This window comes from Silene latifolia, chromosome X (genome assembly GCF_048544455.1).
Source record: "Silene latifolia isolate original U9 population chromosome X, ASM4854445v1, whole genome shotgun sequence".
In the NCBI taxonomy this organism is placed as follows: Eukaryota; Viridiplantae; Streptophyta; class Magnoliopsida; order Caryophyllales; family Caryophyllaceae; genus Silene; species Silene latifolia.
Genome location: NC_133537.1, coordinates 331,149,849 through 331,170,732, shown reverse-complemented (window position 1 = coordinate 331,170,732; position 20,884 = coordinate 331,149,849). Strand labels below are relative to the sequence as shown.

At 40.0% G+C, this 20,884-nt stretch overlaps 1 protein-coding gene and 1 non-coding gene across 2 annotated transcripts in view; one reads left to right on the top strand and one right to left on the bottom strand.

Moving 5' to 3' along the window:
- The window catches only part of LOC141618645 (uncharacterized), a 253,286-nt gene that overhangs the window by 99,584 nt on the left and 132,818 nt on the right, over positions 1–20,884 (top strand). The window lies entirely within an intron of this gene.
- LOC141624995 (small nucleolar RNA R71) lies at positions 4,579–4,684 on the bottom strand. The gene has a single exon (XR_012534794.1). It is a non-coding gene; the product is annotated as a small nucleolar RNA R71 (small nucleolar RNA).

Here is a 20,884-nt window from a genome sequence, read left to right as displayed (position 1 = left end):
TTATTCTCATCACCTGAGTCATCGCCTGACGCATTTCCATCGTTTCTTTTCCGCTTTTGGACCATATCTAAAGTAGAAATTAATAAGCAAATAATAACAATGCATACTTATAATAACAAACAAATCTCTAAAGAGGAGGGTTTATTACTTCTTTAAACAGGAGAATCCCGATTGATCTGGCGGCGGCAATGGCGACGATGACGATGACTGCGATGGCGATGGGGTAGTCTGGTGGTTGAAGGGAAGCTCAATGTTTGAGGATATTATGTGGGGGAGGGGAAGCTCAGAGTATATATGTGTGAATAATAATGCAAGACCTTGTTTATTGGAAAGTAATAAACACGGTAGAAGAAAAACCGTTGTATTTTGTTCCCAAACAGACAACGGTTTTGTTTGAAACCGTAATTGATTAGTACTATTTACAACAGGTTTGAAATAACCGTTGTCTGTAATATTTTCATGTTGTTTGATTTTCTCGCCAAGAAATAAAGCATCATTTTATATACATAACAACGGCCTGAACTGTTATAACTGTACACGTCCTAAACAACGGTTTGGGTATAACCGTTTTACTTTATATTTCATTGTGTTTGATTTTACCGCCAAGAAATAAAGCATCATTTTCATATAGATAACAACGGCCTGAACTGTTATAATCAGACATCGTCTGAACAACGGTTTAAGTATAACCGTCTTATTTAATAATTCATTTTGTTTGATACGATTTTTCCAGAACCCTCCCGCGCGCAATGAAAAAAAGTTTACAACAGCAGTTTGATATATAACAGCAAGACAATAATTACACATGACGTAAGATATCTTGATTGGATTGCTGATATTTTCACGGCTGGCGGGAACGTTTTTTGGATTTGCTAGTCTCTTCATTAATCCAAATACTTCATCATGATCATCCCGTGTATATATGTTTGGAATGTTAACATTTTCAACATCATTACCAAATTGCGATATAGCACTGTGATCAAGTCCTTCAAATTCGACGTCTTCATCATCTGGAATTCGGCGTTGGCAAGATAGAACAACTGACCACTTCTTATCCATAGGATCGGTAACATAAAATACTAGTTTTCATAAGGGTTCATTCTATCTGTGGAGTGCGCTAGACGCAAGTTCCTTGCTTCTTTGGCGAAGTCAGGATATTTAGCGTCAAACTCTTTCCACTGTTGACCATCCGCTGGGTATAACTTTCCATCTTCAATCCTTCCACTATTATGCCAAGTCAACATTCTTGCATCTTCTTCATTCAAATAAATCCTTATAAATCTTGGTATTATTGGAAAATATCACAACAGCTTAGCTGGGATCCCTTCCTTAGTCTTATAACGCCATATAGAGCAGCGCGGACAATATGATAATTTTCATAATATTTACGGTACAATATGCAGTCATTGGGACAAGCATGTATTTTCTCATATTCCATGCCCAATTCTCTAATAATTTTTTTAGCCTCATATGTCCGACTCGGAAGAACATTACCGTCAGGAAGCATGTCACATAACAAAGCTAGAAGATCCGTAAAACTCTTATCACTCCACCCATTTGAAAGATCATAGATCCTAATTAGACTCTCTAATTATTAACAAATTATCTCATAATATGTTAATTTAGTGATCTATGTAACATGCATGCAAATATAAAAGCATAAAATAAAGGTTAAGGAAAAACAATTTCCTTACATTGATATTTATGGTAAAAATGGGCACAAAGTAGATCACCTATCTAGTTTGTTCTTGAGCTAAATAAAGATGGATGATCCTCCAAGAAAAACCTTCAAAAAGAAAGTGATATAGGATCCTTCTGCACCATTTTTCCCCTTTATTTTCATGCTTTCCGACTCCATTTGAGTCGGTTTTATACATTCTTGCTTGCAATTCATGTCCCAATCCCCATGCCTATGATATTGTACCTCCCTTGCACGAATTGAGGCGAGAATGGGAGAATTGAAGCTAGAAGAAGAGCCCAATCAACTAAGCATGGAAGAAGGAGGAAATGTTGCTGAGAAGTATTCCCAGCCGGTAGGCCGGCAGCCGGTCAGCCGATTAGCCGGCTGGGAACGCCAAATGTATACAATTCAAGGCAAAATCAAGCAAAGAGGATTCCCAGCCGGTAGCCCGGCAGCCGGCCATCCGGCTGGGAGAACAGTGAGCTGTGAAGAATTAAGGAAGTTACAGGAACTTCCCAGCCGGTCATAAGACCGGCAGCCGGTCAGCCGGCTGGGAGTTCCCCTAAAGCCCAGAAGTCAAGACAAAGTCAACGTGCCTCCCAGCCGGTCAGTGACCGGCAGCCGGTTGCCCGGCCAAGGACACCTGATGATATTACAAAATTAATTCAACTTCCAGGAACCTCCCAGCCGGTCATAGGCCCGGCAGCCGGTTGACCGACCGGGAGTGCAAACTCGTGTTTCAAGCCTATTTACAAATCCTACCCTAATCTTGGTGCAAACTATATATGCCCCCTCCCTTAACCATTTGTACACACACTCCCAGATCTAAATTAATTTCCCTTTCCAAGTTTAAACCTTGTTAATTAAGTTGCTAATCTTTCCTTAATTAGACAAGTTCTTCAATTATGACATCATTCTTAGTAGTAGAAATTGGGTTGTAAGAAGATTGAAGGTTTCTCCTTCCTTATTGTTCAATCCAAATTCCTTTGTTGCTTGTGAGTTGGTATTATTTCTCTTCCTAATTTTATTAGTTTACATTTGCTTTTCCATTAAGTTTTATTTAATTCTTTTATGTTAAATTTCCATCCTTGTTGTTTGATTGTTGTTATTTTCACTCTTGTTCATCTTTCCTTTGTTCATCCTTGTTATTCACACCCAAAGATTGAGTCTTTGATTTCCTTTTGTTAAAGATTGAATCTTTGAGTTGCTTTTGTTAAAGATTGTGTCTTTAGTTTAATCATCCTCATTATTAGTTTAAATTATCTTTCTTCATAATTATTGTTGGATTGTTGCATGTTTAGAAGTAGAATTCATCCTCCCACTATGTTTATGCTTAAAGACGCCATCTTTATTGTTTCCTTTGCTTTTAGAAACATGATTAGTGAGTAGTCTTCCACTAGGACTCGGTTTGACCCAACATGAGTAATTTCACTAATTGAATCTCATAAAGGCTAATTGTTTGGGAAAATTGGTGAGGGTAGTTTAGAGGAATGATTTGGTTTATGGATTGATTTTGGGTAGTGTCGATTTATGACCCTTGTCCACCAACGAGAGTTGGTTAGGTTGTGATTTGGATATCCAGAATTCGACCCTATTGCTAACCTAGGTTGAGACCGAAAGGGAGAACCGGGGGAGGGTACCTCTAAATTAGCGTTTGAAATCGACCTCCAAGAGGAGGAGTGGGATGACCCGGATTACGATGAGTACTTAATGATCTTGACCGATTTCTTGACCTCCTTGGAAAAGTGCACATTTTTGGGGTTGTCGGGTGTTGAGTAAAGGATTTCTGACCTTCGAACCTGAGAGAGGGGTTGGTGGGTAGTGCTAGTGTCCTATTTCGAACCCGAGAAGGGGGTCTTAGGCGAATGAGAGCCATCTCATCCTCACCTAGCTACCCTTATGATTAGCCTAGAGATTTAATTGTGTGAAGTTATGAATTGTTTCGGGAAGAGCCGAGTCTTAGGCTTTTAATTTATTTAATTTACAACTTTTCATTTCCTCTTGCTCATTTACCTATTACTTATTTAGTTGGGATTTTATTTTGTCTTAGGTAGTGCTACTATAACTAATTCATCCCTTATTGCCGACTTAGCTAAACGATAGGATTAGAACAATTAGTAATCTTTTCAACTCCTTGTGGGATCGACCCTTAATAGTGTACAACGATAAAATCGTGCACTTGCGAGGTATAGCTTGACACCATCAAGTTTTTGGCGCCGTTGCCGGGGAGTTCGGCTAGATATTAATTGTTTTCGTTCTAGTTTAGACTAAGTCTTTTGTGTTACTAATCCTTCTTTTGAGTGTGTAGGACTTTTTGCATGAGTAGGAGAACTCGAAGAGGTCAACCAATTGATCCGATTGACCACGAGATTGAAGCTACCGCAAGAAGACTAAATTCACTCCGTAGAAGAGGGCTTATAGAAACACCAACTTCCGAAGAAAATTTAGTAGTTGAGGACTTTCAAGAAGAACCAAGTGCTTTTGAAACTTTTGAGAATCCCTTTGCAACTCCGGGAGAAAAAGTGACAATGGCCGCGGTTCCTATGCGAGATAACTTGGCTCCGAAAAAGGTGGTGAATCCGAGTATAGTCAAGCCACCTATTCAAGCCAAGAATTTCGATGTGAAAGCCACCTTGCTACAATTTGTCCAAGGGAATCAATTCGGTGGGGGAGCCACCGAAAACCCAAACGAGCATCTCAACGAGTTCTTGGATAGTTGTGACATGTTCAAGGCCAACAGAGTGTCGGAGGATGCCGTACGCCTTAGGCTTTTCCCTTAATCCTTGAGGGGAAGTGCCAAGGAATGGCTTAAAAGTTGTGAAACAGACCCTCTTCGGACTTGGGATGATGTCTCTAAGGCTGTCCTAAACAAGTATTTCCCACCCCAACGAGCCGCAAGAATCAAGAGTGAGCTTCAAGGCTTCACTCAACAAGAAGATGAGACCCTTTATGAAGCATGGGAGAGGTACAAGGGCCTCCAAAGGCTATGTCTCACCACGGAATTGGGGATGATGAGATAATTAACAATTTTTATGAAGGCTTGAACAATGAAATGAAGATGAACCTTGATTCCGGCTCGGGGAAGGGAGCATTGGATAAGATAGATCACAAGCCGGCCAAAGAGCTCATTGAAGAGATGGCTTCTCGTACCTTTCATTGGAACAATGATAGGCACAAGAGGAAAGGAAAGTCAACGGTTGAATCGGCCAATAATGTTGAAGTTAAAGAGATGATTGAAGAGCTCAAGGAACAAGTTGCCTTGATGAGTTCAAGTAACACATCTAGCAACACATCTTCTATGAGGAACCAAGTTTATAGTTGTGAGATTTGTGGAGACCAAGGACACCCACCCAATGAGTGTCCTTTGATGGTAGGAGAGGGCAATTGCATGGGGCAAGTGAACGGGATATGGGAGTCTAGTCCGGCCAAGCAAGCATTTAACAACAACCAATATCACCCCGGAATGAGAGCCCACCCAAACTTCTCTTATGGCTTTCAAAATGTCCAAAACCCAACCTTCCAACAAAAATCACAACAACCAAACTTTCAAGCTCAAAAATCAAACACCACATTCAATCAAGGACCACCGGGTTTCCAAGGAAGAACCTTCCAACCAAGACAACAATTCCAATCACTCAACCCACCAAATAATCCACCTTTCCAACCAACCAACCCACCTTTCCAACAATCCACCCAACCAAAGTCAAACATGGAACTCATGATGGAACAATTGATGACTTCCCAAAACCAACTTGTCAATACTCAAACACAATTCATCAACCATGCCACTCAAAAACAAGAAGAGACAACCTCATCCATCAACCAACTTAGAACCCAAGTGCAAGCTTCTCAACGGATGACGGATAATCAAATCTCCCAATTGGCTTCCCAAATGAGCCAACTACAAGCCTCTCATGGAAAATTTCCGGGTAAAACCGAGGAGAATCCGAAAACCATAAATGCTATCCACTAAAGGAGTGGTAGATATTTGGAAGACCGGACATTTGTCAAGAAGAGGAAGAGTAGTAGACCGGGTGATGTGGTCGAACCTCAAATTGTGGTTGAATATCCTAAGGTAGTTGAAGAAAAAGGGGTTGAAGATGAACTTGTGGAAATTGTTGTGGAGACTCCAAAGGTGGTTGATGAACCAACAAAAGTTGTTGAAGAGCCAAAGCAACAAGTTGTGAGGACTTATGTTCCACCAATTCCTTTCCCACAAAGGTTGGCAAGAGCTAAGCTTGAACAAAAATATGGAAAGTTCATGGACATGATGAAGGGTATCAACATTACCATGCCTTTTATTGATGCCGTCAAGGAGATACCAAGCTATGGAAAGTTCTTGAAGGAGCTAATCTCAAACAAAAACTCCTTGAGCCCGACAACCACGGTGAACTTATCCAAGGAGTGTCGGGCAATTCTTATGAATGAGGCTCCTCAAAAGCTTGAAGACCCGGGGAGTTTTTCCATACGTTGCAAAATTAGGACCGTGAATATTGAGAGAGCCTTGTGTGATTTGGGGGCAAGCATTAGTCTTATGCCCCTCAAAATTTTCAATAAATTGAAAGGTTATGAGCTTTCACCAACAAGGGTTTCTCTCCAACTTGCGGATAGGTCGGTAAGGTACCCAATTGGTCTTGTGGAGGATGTCCCACTCAAAGTGGGCAAACTTGCATTCCCATGTGACTTCTATGTAATGGACATCCCCGAGGACTCAAATATTCCCATCATATTGGGGCGCCCTTGTCTTGCTACGGGGGGGGGGGGGGGGGGGTGCCATGATTGATGTGAAGAATGGAAAGCTTTCTCTACAAGTGGGTGAAGAAAAGGTAGAATTCTCCTTGAACAAGGCCATGAAAGAGCCTTTGGAAGAAAAGTCTTGTTACATGATTGATATGGTAGAGGAATGGGTTTTTTGAAGAAATCGTTGGAGTTAGTGTCCTCCACAATAGTGCGTTAACATAATAAATCTCATTAATAGAATATCATCAGATATTTAATTATTTGATCCTCGTCAGTTGATTAACGTAAATCGATAATGGTTGGCTCACTAGAGTTTGACGTTATTGTCGTGAGACGGCGGTGATCAACTGACCCCTTTCGGTCACACCTAAAGGAACGAACCCCAATTGATAACTAATTAATTGTATGAGATACAATTTATTTAGTCCCTTGATTTATAGACTAAGAGGTTAGTCGATTATTATTAGAGAGATTTCGAGTTGCGAACTTGAGGAGCGGCAGTTGTTATTTAATTATGCGATAATTAAATAATAAGTCTTGGGAAACGGGTTTTAGTTAATTAACTGTTAATTTACTAAAATTGTACTAATTGATTAATGTGATTAATATTAGTACGTAAATTATATGTGTAGTTGTACACGTATATTTACGGAGTGTATTGGACGAATTAATTATGGAAGTATTTAAACATGATACGATGTTTAAAATGAAAATTACACGGATTTGTGCGACAAATATAAAAACCAACATGGACCCGTATATGGTCATGTGGACCGTGTAAAATAAGTGTAATGGATGATTACTCACATAATCATTTTACCATATTTTGTATACTACCATAATATATATCTTATACTAGATTTTGCATGTGATGTAAGATAAAATTATAAGACAAAATTGTCCACTCAAGGACTCCACCCACCCGCCACATTTCCCTCCTTAACACTCCATATATTTGTTCACATTTTCACTCTACCTCTCTTACACACTTCACTTCTTTTGCATGTGAACATCTTCATCCATCTCTCTACAATAATTCACTACTAGTATACATTATTAATATTACTACGATAAGTTAGTGATATTACTAATATTATTATCAAGGGTTCATATTAACAAGTTACTAGTTCATACTTGTTAATATTTTTGGGTTAGTTCTTGGGTGCAACTTGAAGGAGACTTTCTAGTTGAAGGTTTTTCAAGGAGGATCATCCATATCATTTTAGCTCAAGAACAAACTAGTAAGGAGAACTAGTTTGTGCCCATTTTATCATAAATTCAATGTAAGGAAATTGTTTTTCCTTATACTTTCTTTTTATGCTTTCATATTAGCATGCATGTTACATAGATCACATAAACAACAATTTATGAGATAAATTTATTTTATTAGAGAGTCTAATATGGATCTATGATCTTTTAAGTGGTATCAGAGCTTAGGCTTGTAATTTGCATGTTGATTTTAAGCATTTTAATGAATTATGAGATAATTAGTAAAAACTCAAAAATTGTGTTGGAAGAGGTTTTAGCATTAAATTTTTGGGACATGCATACCTACTGATCTAAAAAGGTTTGTGGAATTTTTTGGTGATTTTTGAAGTTATTTTGCTATTTTTAATGATTTTTGGTAGAAAACCGAGTCAAAATGTCGCATTTTAGTAAAAAAATTGACTAAAATTAGTTAAATGTTGATTCGGTGCATGGATTTTTTTTTTATGGTAGTTCATGCATGTTTTCTACTGATTTTATGCAAAAATTTGAAGGTTGGTTCGGATTTTTGCATGTTTATTGATTTTTTGAGTAAAACGTCGATAAAAGTCAAATTAATTAATCATAATTTCTAAATTTTTGATTCTGCCCATGATAAATTTATGTACATTTAAGAATATTATTTAAATGTCAAAAGTGATTTTGCATGTGTGTTTTCACTTTATTTTGATGTTTATTGGTTTTAGTGGTTAAAAACCGATAAATATCGATCTTTTTCTTCACAAAATTTATCCGGAATTTTTGGGAAATTTTTCTGACATTTTGGTGTTCTTGGGAGTGTTCCAGAATACTAAAAATTTTTGTTTCAATTTTTTGGGTAATTGTTCAATTATTTTGGATTTTTACTTAAATATTATGATTTTATCGATTAAATTAGCAAATTATCACCAAATCAAACTAATAATTTGTCATAAAATTAGTGAGAACTAATTTTGAGGTTCAAAACAATTTGGACAATTATTTTGGACTTAAATGAGATTTAAGAATTAATTATTGATTTTTACATGTTAAAAATCGATTAAATCAACAAAAACCGAGATGGATACCAATGAATGATAGGTAGGGCGATTTTGGCATCATATTTACAGCATTTTAAGCATATTTATTTAAGTTGAATGAATGATTGTCATTTATTTAAAGTATTTATCTTTTTGTACCTAGTATGGCCTAGTTAATTTTAATCGTTATTACCCGAAATGATTGGGAATATCGATTTGTTTGTAATTAAATACGATCTCGTATCGTCGGTTTGTAATTAATTAATAGTTTTATTCATTTTATTAATTAATGTATAATAGGAATAGCTATGTAATTCATTTGTAATAGTTATTTTACCGGCGTTTCCAAAAGATGGATTACAACGAGACGAAGTCTATTTTTGGAAGGTGTTCCAAATCCCACAAGGAAGAGCCACTTATTGAATGAAGAGGCAAGGGACCAAGGAGTTGGTTTCCAAAATGTAATAGACTAGTTTTTTATTAACTAGGTGGCCATACTAGGATTTATTCATATGCTTACATGTTTGCTTGTTTTATTTTTCGCGCATGCCAAAATCGCCATTCACATGCATTTTATTTTTCGCGGTTGTCAATTCACGTCATTTACATTCACCGAATTAATTCACTTATAAGGAATTTATGACTAAATTGACAAGTTCTCTCACATAACTAAAATTGAGATTAGCCTTACCAATTAGTAATACCTATGAATCTCTTGTTCATTAGAGCCACGCTCGCCCAAGCGGGGTGTTCTCTTTTTACCTTGGGTAAGTAGGGTGGTAAGCGGTTATCACACGCCAAAATTGGTTGGACTCAACGGGATATAAGACGGTCTTGTGTTCCGGGGCTAGTAGATGAATTTGAAGAAATTCGTCGACCAAGAGTTCTAGAGGTAGAATTAGTCAACGTGACTTACCGAATTTACGCAATTATGGGATGTTTCGCCCAAGCGATGCTCATTTTTGTTTAATACTTGGGTCTTGGAATCATTTATATAATTTAGTGAGAGATCATTATATAAATGCTAAAACTTGCTAAACATGTTTTTACAAGTAATTTTTTAAAAACAATGAATGTTAATTTTCCCCTTTTGTTGTAGCATTTTAATTCGCAATGGCAACTTCATCAACTCCATCGACTACTTCACTAGGCAAAGATTCATGGCTAAGGTCCGTAATGGACAAATGTATTTTAAAAGATGACGGTAGTAACTTTCTTGAATGGGAATCCAACATCAAAAGTGCCGCGTTGTCCGACAATGTGCTCACTTACTTGACCGATGCTCCTCCTATCGAGCCCGGTGCAAGAGCTTCATCGGCGGTGCGGACCGCCTATGATGACTATGTGAGGATGTTGAATGATATCAAGAATGTGTTGATATGGTCAATATCGCCAAAGCTCAAGCTTTCATGCATTTCTTTAAATGCTTACGAGATATTCACTCGTATGATCACTATGTTTTCACAAACACCTAAAGTCCGCCAATACGATGCGGCGGCACGCTTCTTTGAAGCTAAGCTTGAGAGGGGCCAAAAGGTTGGTCCCCATGTACTAAAAATGGTTGAATATGTTGACATCCTAGAGCGTCTAGGGTGTAAGATTCCTAAGACTCTTGTGGTGGATCGTATCCTTCACTCACTCCCCACCAAGTTTGCCCACTTTAGGGTAAACTACAACATGAATGACATGGATAAGAGTTACCATGAAATTCATGCACTCCTCACCCAAGCGGAGAGAGATATGGAGGCTAGTGGGAGTGAAAAGGGAGATGTTTTAACCATGAAGTTTAAAAAACATGTCTCTTGGAGTTAAGAAAGGAAAAGGGAAAGAAAAGTCACAATTCAAGAAATCGTCAAAAAAACATGACAAGGGAAAGGGGAAGGCCGTTGAGAATGGCAATCCCAAGGCAAAAAGTGTCAAGCTCTCCGAGGCCGAATGTTTCCATTGTAATGGGAAGGGGCATTATAGGAGGAGTTGTCCCAAATACTTGGAGGATCTCAAGGAAGGGCGTGTGACGCCTATTGGTATGATTTCTTCTCTCTATGTGATAGACGTTAATTATGCTTGTACTTCCACTTGGGTACTTGATACTGGATGTGGCTCTCACCTTTATAACCATTTGCAGGGTATAAGGGACGTGCAAGCACTAGCAAAAGGTGATGTGGATCTCCGCATGGGCAATGGAGCTAGAGTAGCCGCCGTTGCCGTAGGGACCTATGTGCTCACTTTAGCTAGTGGTTTAGAGTTGTATTTAAATAAGTGTTATTTTGTACCAACTTTAACTAAGAACATCATCTCCATTTCCGCGTTAGACGCGGAAGGCTTTTGTTTTATGATTAAGGACAAGTGTTGTACTTTTTCTTTAAATGATATGGTTTATGGCAAGGCCATTTCAATTGGAGGCATTTATGTTTTAAATGATGTTAATGACGTTTATCATATGGAAACTAAAAAGCTCAAAAAGGGTGATCCAAACGAATCCTACCTTTGGCATTGTCGTTTAGGCCACATAAACGAAAGACGCATTAAGAGACTTGCTTCATCAAAAGTGATCAAACCATTTGGTTTCGAATCTTATGGTACATGCGAGTCTTGCCTTTTAGGCAAGATGACTCGTGCACCTTTTGCGGGAAAAGGGACACGAGCTAGTGAGGTTTTGGCTCTCATACACACGGATGTGTGTGGACCATTAACCATCACCGCTAGAGGAGGTTTTCACTACTTTATTACTTTTACTGATGACTTAAGTAGATATGGGTATGTCTACTTAATGAAGAACAAGAGTGGAGCCTTTGACAAGTTCAAAGAGTTTCAAAAAGAAGTAGAGAACCAATTGGATAAAAAGATAAAGACTCTACGGTCTTACCGTGGTGGTGAGTATCTAAATATTGAATTTGATTCACACCTAAAAGATTGTGGTATAGTATCACAATGGCCTCCTCCTGGCACACCGCAACTAAATGGTGTGGCCGAAAGGAGAAACCGAACGTTACTTGATATGGTTCGGTCAATGATGAGTCTAACTGAGCTTCCTAGTTCATTTTGGGGTTTTGCACTCTTGTCTGCAGTATTTTCACTAAATCGAAGCCCGACTAAAGCGGCCGATAAGACTCCATATGATATATGGACAGGGAAAGTCCCTCATTTGTCATTCATGCGTATTTGGGGTTGCGAAGCGTACGTTAAGATCAAGTCTGACAATAAGCTTGCACCCAGGTCTGACAAATGTCTTTTTGTAGGATATCCAAGGGAAACACGTGGCTATTAATTCTACAATAAACACGAGAACAAAGTGTTTGTGGCTCGTGATACTGTCTTCCTAGAAAAGGAATTTATTTCTAGGAGACAGAGTGGGAGAAAATTTGAACTTGAAGAAGTTCGAGAACTTGAAGAAGTTCGAGAGCCACAAACCGAGAATGAGGTAGAGGAGAACGTGGAGGATAGCATTCCCTCTTCCTCTGAAACGGTAATTATTCCTAGAAAATCAAGTAGGATTTCTAATCCACCTGATCGCTACCTTGGTAACATTGAAGAGGATAGTGTTTTGTTACTTCTTGAAAATAATGAACCCACTACCTAAAAATCGGCCATGTCTAGTCCCGACTCCTCACTTTGGCTAGAAGCCATGCGGTCCAAAATGGATTCCATGTACGAGAACCAAGTATGGGACTTGGTGGATTTACCTGAGGGAGTGCGACCTCTTTAGTGTAAATGGATATACAAAATTAAACTCGGCGTGGATAAACATGTGGATGTTTACAAAGCTAGATTGGTGGCAAAAGGTTTCACCCAAGTTCATGGTTTACACTATGACGAAACCTTCGCTCCAGTCGCTATGCTTAGGTCCATTAGGATAATCTTAGCGGTTGCCGCATTTCATGATTATGAGATTTGGCAAATGGATGTCAAAACCGCCTTCTTGAATGGGATGCTAGAAGAAGAGGTGTAAATGATACAACCCGAAGGTTTTGTGGATACATCTAACCCTAAGAAGGTGTGTAAGCTCAAGAAGTCCATTTATGGTCTTAAGCAAGCATCTAGGAGTTGGAATAATCGCTTTGATCATGTCATTAAACAATACGGTTTCACTAGAAGTGTGGAAGAACCGTGTTTATACATGAAGTTTAGTAGGAGTAAGGTTGCATTCCTTGTCCTATATGTGGATGACATATTGTTCATTGGGAATGATGTTCCATCGCTCACTTCCGTTAAGCAGTGGCTAGGGAAACACTTCCAAATGAAGGACTTGGGAGAGGCACAACGAATCTTAGGTATCCGGATCTATAGGGATAGGTCCAAGAGGATACTAGCATTGAGTCAAGAAGCTTATATTGACAAAGTTCTTGACCGGTTCAATATGAAAGATTCCAAGAGAGGATTTCTACCTATGGGCCAAGGGATTACTTTGAGCAAGTCACAGTCTCCCTCTACCCCTAAGGAAATTGAACACATGAAGACCGTCCCTTATGCTTCCGCTGTTGGGTCTATCATGTATGCTATGATTTGCACTCGTCCCGACGTTGCGTATGCCTTGAGCATGACAAGTCGGTATCAAGCCAAGCCTGGTGAGAGTCACTAGATAGCCGTAAAGAACATCCTTAAGTACTTGAGAAGAACTAAGGATTCGTTCTTAGTGTTTGGAGGAGAAACTGAGTTGTGTGTAAGAGGTTACACGGACGCAAGTTTCCAAACCGATCGGGATGACATGAAATCCCAATCTGGCTACGTGTTTATGCTAAATGGAGGAGCTGTTTGCTGGAAGAGCTTCAAGTAAAGTGTTACTGCGGATTCTACAACAGAGGCTGAGTACCTTGCAGCGTCTGAGGCTGCGAAGGAAGCTGTTTGGATTAGGCAATTCATGGAGGGGCTAGGAGTAGTCCATTCCGCCAAAGATCCTATCACTCTATATTGTGATAACAGTGGAGCTATTTTTCAAGCCAAAGAGCCTAAATCTAGTAACAAATCTAGACACATTGAAAGGAAATACCATGTAATTAGAGATTATGTGAAAAGGAAGGAAATTGACATTTGTAAGGTTGGGACAGATGACAATATTGCTGATCCTTTAACCAAGCCTTTATCAAAGGCTAAGCATGATGGTCATGTTGTCTCTATGGGATTGAGACGAGTACCAGATTTTCTTTAGATTATGGATATGTAATAATTGGATAGTGTATCTTTTATATATATGATAATCACATTCATTATTTTCGTATTCATTCTTTTATGAATTTTTATTTAGTGTGACTAAATTTTAATACCTTGTTTATCTGAATAAGTTGTGGAGACAATGTTGAACACTATTCAAGTGAATAAGATGAACATTGTATTTTGTCCCTAGTCACTTAATGAGGTGACGTCTCGGAGTGACTAGATTGTAAGTCGATTGATGGTTGTTCAACACCATAAGGTCATATGTGATGACTGGTCGATTACATAGGCAGAGTGTGTGACACTTTGTCGGACAGTGACCATTTAGAGAGTCCCTAAGTTCTATTATAGACGCCTGGTCGTGGCGGGGATCTCTAAGATGTTCTAATGAGTCGATTCTTTTGACTGGAGACTATTATCTGAGCAGGTGCAGTTTTCGAGTGGCTTCGGTTTTTGTCCTAGGTCGTGCCGTGAAAGGAGGCCAAAAGGGCATTTAATAGGTCATGGTGAGCTGTATTGTGCAATAGGATAGATAGGGCATACATGAATTGTCCACCCCTGTTGGGTAACTATATCTCAAGGCCACTCGAGGAGTTAATGACTACAAATGCGTGGCCACGCTCGGAAGTAATCTGTGAGAGATTTTTCCGGTCAAGTAGTCACACCCCCGATAGAGAAAACCACTCGCGATGTGTTCATGTGCAAGTGCGACCTGAAAGACACCTTGCATTGAGTGGGAGATTAAAACGGACAAGAGAATTGGTAGCGCACACCTTGTGTCGGACAAGTGGGAGATTGTTGGAGTTAGTGTCCTCCACAATAGTGCGTTAACATAATAAATCTCATTAATAGAATATCATCAGATATTTAATTATTTGATCCTCGTCAGTTGATTAACGTAAATCGATAACGGTTGGCTCACTATAGTTTGACGTTATTGTCGTGAGACGGCGGTGATCAACTGACCCCTTTCGGTCACACCTAAAGGAACGAACCCCAATTGATAACTAATTAATTGTATGAGATACAATTTATTTAGTCCCTTGATTTATAGACTAAGAGGTTAGTCGATTATTATTAGAGAGATTTCGAGTTGCGAACTCGAGGAGCGGCAGTTGTTATTTAATTATGCGATAATTAAATAATAAGTCATGGGAAACGGGTTTTAGTTAAATAACTGTTAATTTACTAAAATTGTACTAATTGATTAATGTGATTAATATTAGTACGTAAATTATATGTGTAGTGGTACACGTATATTTACGGAGTGTATTGGACGAATTAATTATTGAAGTATTTAAACATGATACGATGTTTAAAATGAAAATTACACGGATTTGTGCGACAAATATAAAAACCAACATGGACCCGTATATGGTCATGTGGACCGTGTAAAATAAGTGTAATGGATGATTACTCACATAATCATTTTATCTTATTTTGTATACTACCATAATATATATCTTATACTAGATTTTGCATGTGATGTAAGATAAAATTATAAGACAAAATTGTCCACTCAATGACTCCACCCACCCGCCACATTTCCCTCCTTAACACTCCATATACTTGTTCACATTTTCACTCTACCTCTCTTACACACTTCGCTTCTTTTGCATGTGAACATCTTCATCCATCTCTCTACAATAATTCACTACTAGTATACATTATTAATATTACTAAGATAAGTTAGTGATATTACTAATATTATTATCAAGGGTTCATATTAACAAGTTACTAGTTCATACTTGTTAATATTTTTGGGTTAGTTCTTGGGTGCAACTTGAAGGAGACTTTCTAGTTGAAGATTTTTCAAGGAGGATCATCCATATCATTTTAGCTCAAGAACAAACTAGTAAGGAGAACTAGTTTGTGCCCATTTTTATCATAAATTCAATGTAAGGAAATTGTTTTTCCTTATACTTTCTTTTTATGCTTTCATATTAGCATGCATGTTACATAGATCACATAAACAACAATTTATGAGATAAATTTATTTTATTAGAGAGTCTAATATGGATCTATGATCTTTCAGAAATTTGATGAAGACAAGGGTTTGCAAGGGTTCCTTGAGGGCAAGGTAAAATATTGCAAGGAGCACCGGGAGTATGCTTTAGCTATGGAAGCAACAATTGAAGAAGACCCGGACAAAGAATTTGAGAGCTTGAGAGGAGATGGTAAAAAAGAGGAAAGATCCACGCCTCTTCAAGTGGAGTTGAAACCTCTTCCCTCTACTCTTAAACATGCTTTCCTTGGCCCTAATGACACTTACCCTATTATTGTCAATAGTGCACTCAATGACACCGAACTTCAAAAGCTACTTGATGTTGTGAGAAAATATAAGGATGTCATTGGGTACTCAATTGATGATATCAAGGGGATTAGCCCTTCTTTTTGCACTCATCGCATTCATTTGGATGATGAGGGTGCATATTCTATTGAGCCTCAACGCCGCCTTAACCCCACAATGAAAGAAGTGGTTAGGAAGGAGGTGTTGAAGCTCTATGATGCAAGTATAATTTACCCTATCTCCGATAGTGCATGGGTGAGCCCGGTGCTTGTTGTGCCAAAGAAGGGCGGGGTCACGGTAGTCACCAATGATAAGAATGAGCTAATTCCAACAAGAGTCACAACCGGGTGGAGAATGTGTATAAACTATAGACGCCTCAACAAGGCGACTAGGGAAGACCATTTCCCCCTCCCTTTCCTTGACCAAATGTTGGAAAGACTTGCCCAACACTCTCACTTTTGCTACCTTGATGGGTTTTCGGGGTTTTTCCAAATCCCGATTCACCCTAATGACCAAGAAAAGACCACCTTTACATGCCCGTTTGACACCTTTGCTTATAGGCGCATGCCCTTTGGGCTATGCAATGCACCGGCCACATTTCAAAGATGCATGCTAGCTATATTTTCCGAATATGTTGAGAATATAATGGAGGTGTTTATGGATGACTTTTCCGTCGTTGGCACCTCATTTGATGGATGTCTAGCTAATTTGAGTAAGGTCTTGAAAAGATGTCAAGAAACCGGTCTAGTCCTAAATTGGGAGAAATGTCACTTCATGGTGACATCCGGGGTTGTTTTGGGTCATGTTGTGTCAAGCAAAGGCTTGGAAGTTGATCAAGCCAAGATTGAAGTGATTAAAACCTTACCCCCTTCCACGAATGTCAAAGGAGTTAGAAGTTTTCTTGGGCATGCCGGTTTTTACCGGAGATTTATCAAGGATTTTTCTTTGATTGCCCGACCTTTAACATTGTTACTTGACAAAGATGTGCCCTTTGAATTTACTAATGAATGTTTGAATGCTTTTAATAGGTTGAAAGAAGCTCTCATCACCGCTCCAATTATGTAACCTCCCACTTGGGGAGAACCTTTTGAGTTGATGTGCGATGCTAGTGATGTAGCGGTGGGAGCGGTGCTTGGACAAAGAAAGAATGGCAAACTTCATGCCATATATTATGCAAGCAAAACCTTGGATGAAGCTCAATCACACTACACCACCACCGAAAAGGAGCTTTTGGCGGTCATATATGCCATGAACAAGTTTCGTTCCTACTTGGTGGGTTCTAAAGTAATTGTACACACCGATCACACGGCATTGAGGCACTTGCTAATCAAGAAGGAATCAAAACCACGCTTGATTCGGTGGATACTTTTGCTCCAAGAGTTTGATATTAAAATTAGAGACAAGAAAGGTGTGGAGAACGTAGTAGCCGACCACCTCTCCCGGCTATTCCATGAAAATGTTATGGATGGGTTACCAATTGATGACTCCTTGCCGGATGATCAATTGTTCGCTCTTGCTCTAATGGATGTACCTTGGTACGCGGATTATGTCAACTATTTAGTATCCGGGGTCATCCCACATGACTATGACTCACATAAGAGGAAGAAATTCTTTCATGATCTAAGGCAATATTTTTGGGATGAACCTTGCCTATACAAATCTTGTGCGGACGGGATAATTAGGAGGTGTATTCCAAGTGAAGAAGTGAAGCCGATAATTTCTCATTGCCATGATATGCCAAGTGGAGTGCATGGGAGTTCGAGGAAGACCGCCGCAAGGGTGCTCCAATGTGGTTTCTATTGGCCTACCCTATTTCATGATGTGGCAACTTACTTCAAGGGGTGTGATAAGTGCCAACGAAGTGGCAACATTTCAAAGAGGCATGAGATGCCAATGAACTACATCCTAGAGGTGGAGTTGTTTGATGTATGAGGTATTGATTACCAAGGCCCGTACCCTTCCTCATATGGATATGAGTACATACTTGTGGCGGTAGACTATGTGAGTAAGTGGGTAGAGGCTATTCCTACCAAGACATGTGATGCCAAATCGGTTGGCAAGTTCTTAAAGAATACTATTTTCCCAAGATTTGGAGTGCCTAGGGTGCTCATAAGTGATAGAGGTTTGCACTTTCATGAAAAGACCTTTGAGGCTTTGCTCAAGAAGCATAGGGTTCAACATAGAAGAAGTCTTTCTTTTCACCCCCAAGCAAATGGGCAAGCCGAGATCTCTAACAGGAAAATCAAGTCTATTCTTGAGAAAACCGTTGCAAAGTCACGAAAAGATTGGTCAATGAAGCTAGATGATGCTCTATGGGCGTACCGTACCGCCTTCAAAACTCCTATTGGCACTTCGCCTTTTAGGTTGGTTTACGGTAAGCCTTGTCACCTCCCCGTTGAATTGGAGCACCGTGCCTTTTGGGCGGTAAAATTCTTGAATTTTGACATGAAGAAAGGCGGGTGAGAAAAGGCTTCTTGATATGAATGAGTTGGAGGAATTTCGCCTCGATGCTTATGAGCGTTCAAGGATTTACAAGGAGAAGACTAAGAAGTTCCATGACAAGGCAATTTTGAGAAGGGAATTCAAGGTGGGAGACTTGGTTCTCCTCTTTAATTCAAGGTTCAAGTTATTTTCGGGAAAGCTCAAGTCAAAATGGTCGGGACCTTTCACGGTGGTCCGAGTTTTTCCCCATGGAGCGATTGAAATATCCGATGGAGACCAAGCTTTCAAGGTAAACGGGCAAAGGCTCAAGCATTACATTGCCGGAACCCTTATCATGAAGAATGTAAGCTCCATCAATACCTACCTTCCCCATAATTGATTGTGATTCATGACTCCGTCGAGCCTACGACATAAAACAAGGGCGCTACATGGGAGGCAACCCATGCAACTTTGTAAATATCATGCATTTAGGTAGGAAATGAGAAATTTTGGACGGGTAATACTTGACATTTTGATTGATGTCGGTTGTAATTGTTGAAGAATTTGGGATTTTGTATGATGAACAAGCGGTTGACCATCAATTGGCCTTTTTCCGACGTTATGAGTCGGTTTTGAAAGTCGAAAACACGAAGTTCGAGGCCAATAGGTGATGGGATATGGGACTAGGGGCATATTGGAGAAAATGACCAAGGAACGTATTCCCAGCCGGGTAACCGGCAGCCGGTCCTATGACCGGCTGGGAAGTTCCTGGAAATTTTTATTGAATTGTGACAATTTGAAGAATGAGGAGTCCCAGCCGGCAGGCCGGCAGCCTCCACCGGCTGGGAATACGCTTATTAGGTGAAATGTATCAAAATGACAAGGAAGAGATGTCCCAGCCGGCAGGCCGGCAGCCGGTCCACCGGCTGGGAATGCATATATGGCAGACTTGATGTTTGGGTGTTCTCCCAGCCGGGTGACCGGCGGCCGGTCCTCTCACCGGCTGAGAGGTTTCTGTAACTTTTTGGCAAAAATTCGAAAATACTCGTTTTCCCAGCCGGGTGACCGACGGCCGGTCCTCTGACCGGCTGGGAGGACTCTGATCGTGAATTAAACACAAAAAAACACCCACACCAATTCATTTTTTCGACACATTTCCTTATCAAACCTCCCTCTAACCCTAATCCCCCTCCACCAAAATCAATCAACAACCATTCCCACCACCCCCTACCACCTCCCTACCACCAACAAACCACCACAACCACCTTCCTAACCCTTAACCCTCTACAAAAACAACAAAATGGCCCCAAAGAAAAGAGTGAGAAGGGGAGATTTGGCCCTCCAACAAGCGGAGATGGTGGCGGCGGCGGCAAGTGATATGAGATCCGATCTCGACTTCCCGGACCTCCAATTTATATCCGTCACTATGAAAGGTAAATTCGTTTTATTCAAAAAACGTCCCCTCACCCCGACCCGATTCATTGATAGACAATCCATGCGGGAGTTAGGGCTAGACCAAGTTACTCTTGAATTGTTTGATGGGGTAGGAATGAAAATGATGTATGGGCTCCATGAAAAAACCTATTCCCGGCTCACTTGAGAATTTTTGAGCTCCCTCCGTATTGATAAGCATCGCCAAACCCAAAAGGTAGCATTCTTGCATTTCCGTCTGATGAACAAGGATTACTCCTTGACCCTACCGACCTTTGCCTCTCATTTCGGGCTTGACACAAGCCCTCCTCACAAGGCACCTAAGACCTTTGACCTTGGGGCCTTATGGAAGGCAATTACGGGTTTAGACGATCTCCCGGGGGTCAAGAGAGCCGCTAATACTATCCATAATGCTGCTATACGGGTTTGGCAACGATTTATGGGGTGGACTATTTTCGGCCGAGAGGAGAATCACAACTTCCGAATGGCGGAGTTAGAAATTCTCGGGTCTTACCTTTGTTCCAACCCCACTACCTTCAAAATAGACATTGCTCACCACTTGGCCCTTACCTTGCATCGACTTAGAAACTCTCCGGGCCAAACGACGTCAATTGTCGTGGGTGGGCTCATCACCCATTTGGCAAAGCTGCTCAATCGGAGGGTCAACTTGAGTGGTATGAGATACATTATAGGGGATACAATGCTTTTCAATAACTACATCCACCACAACCTCAATTGGTTGAAGACTAACCCGAATGATGGCCTTGACTATTGGCAAATACGGGTGAACGGTGTCGACAGAAATTCTATCCCCCTTCCTAACCCCGAGAAGATGAAACTGGTGCCTAATTCACCACATTATTTGCTTGAAATTGAAAGCCCCGAAGATTCCTCCATTCCACAACA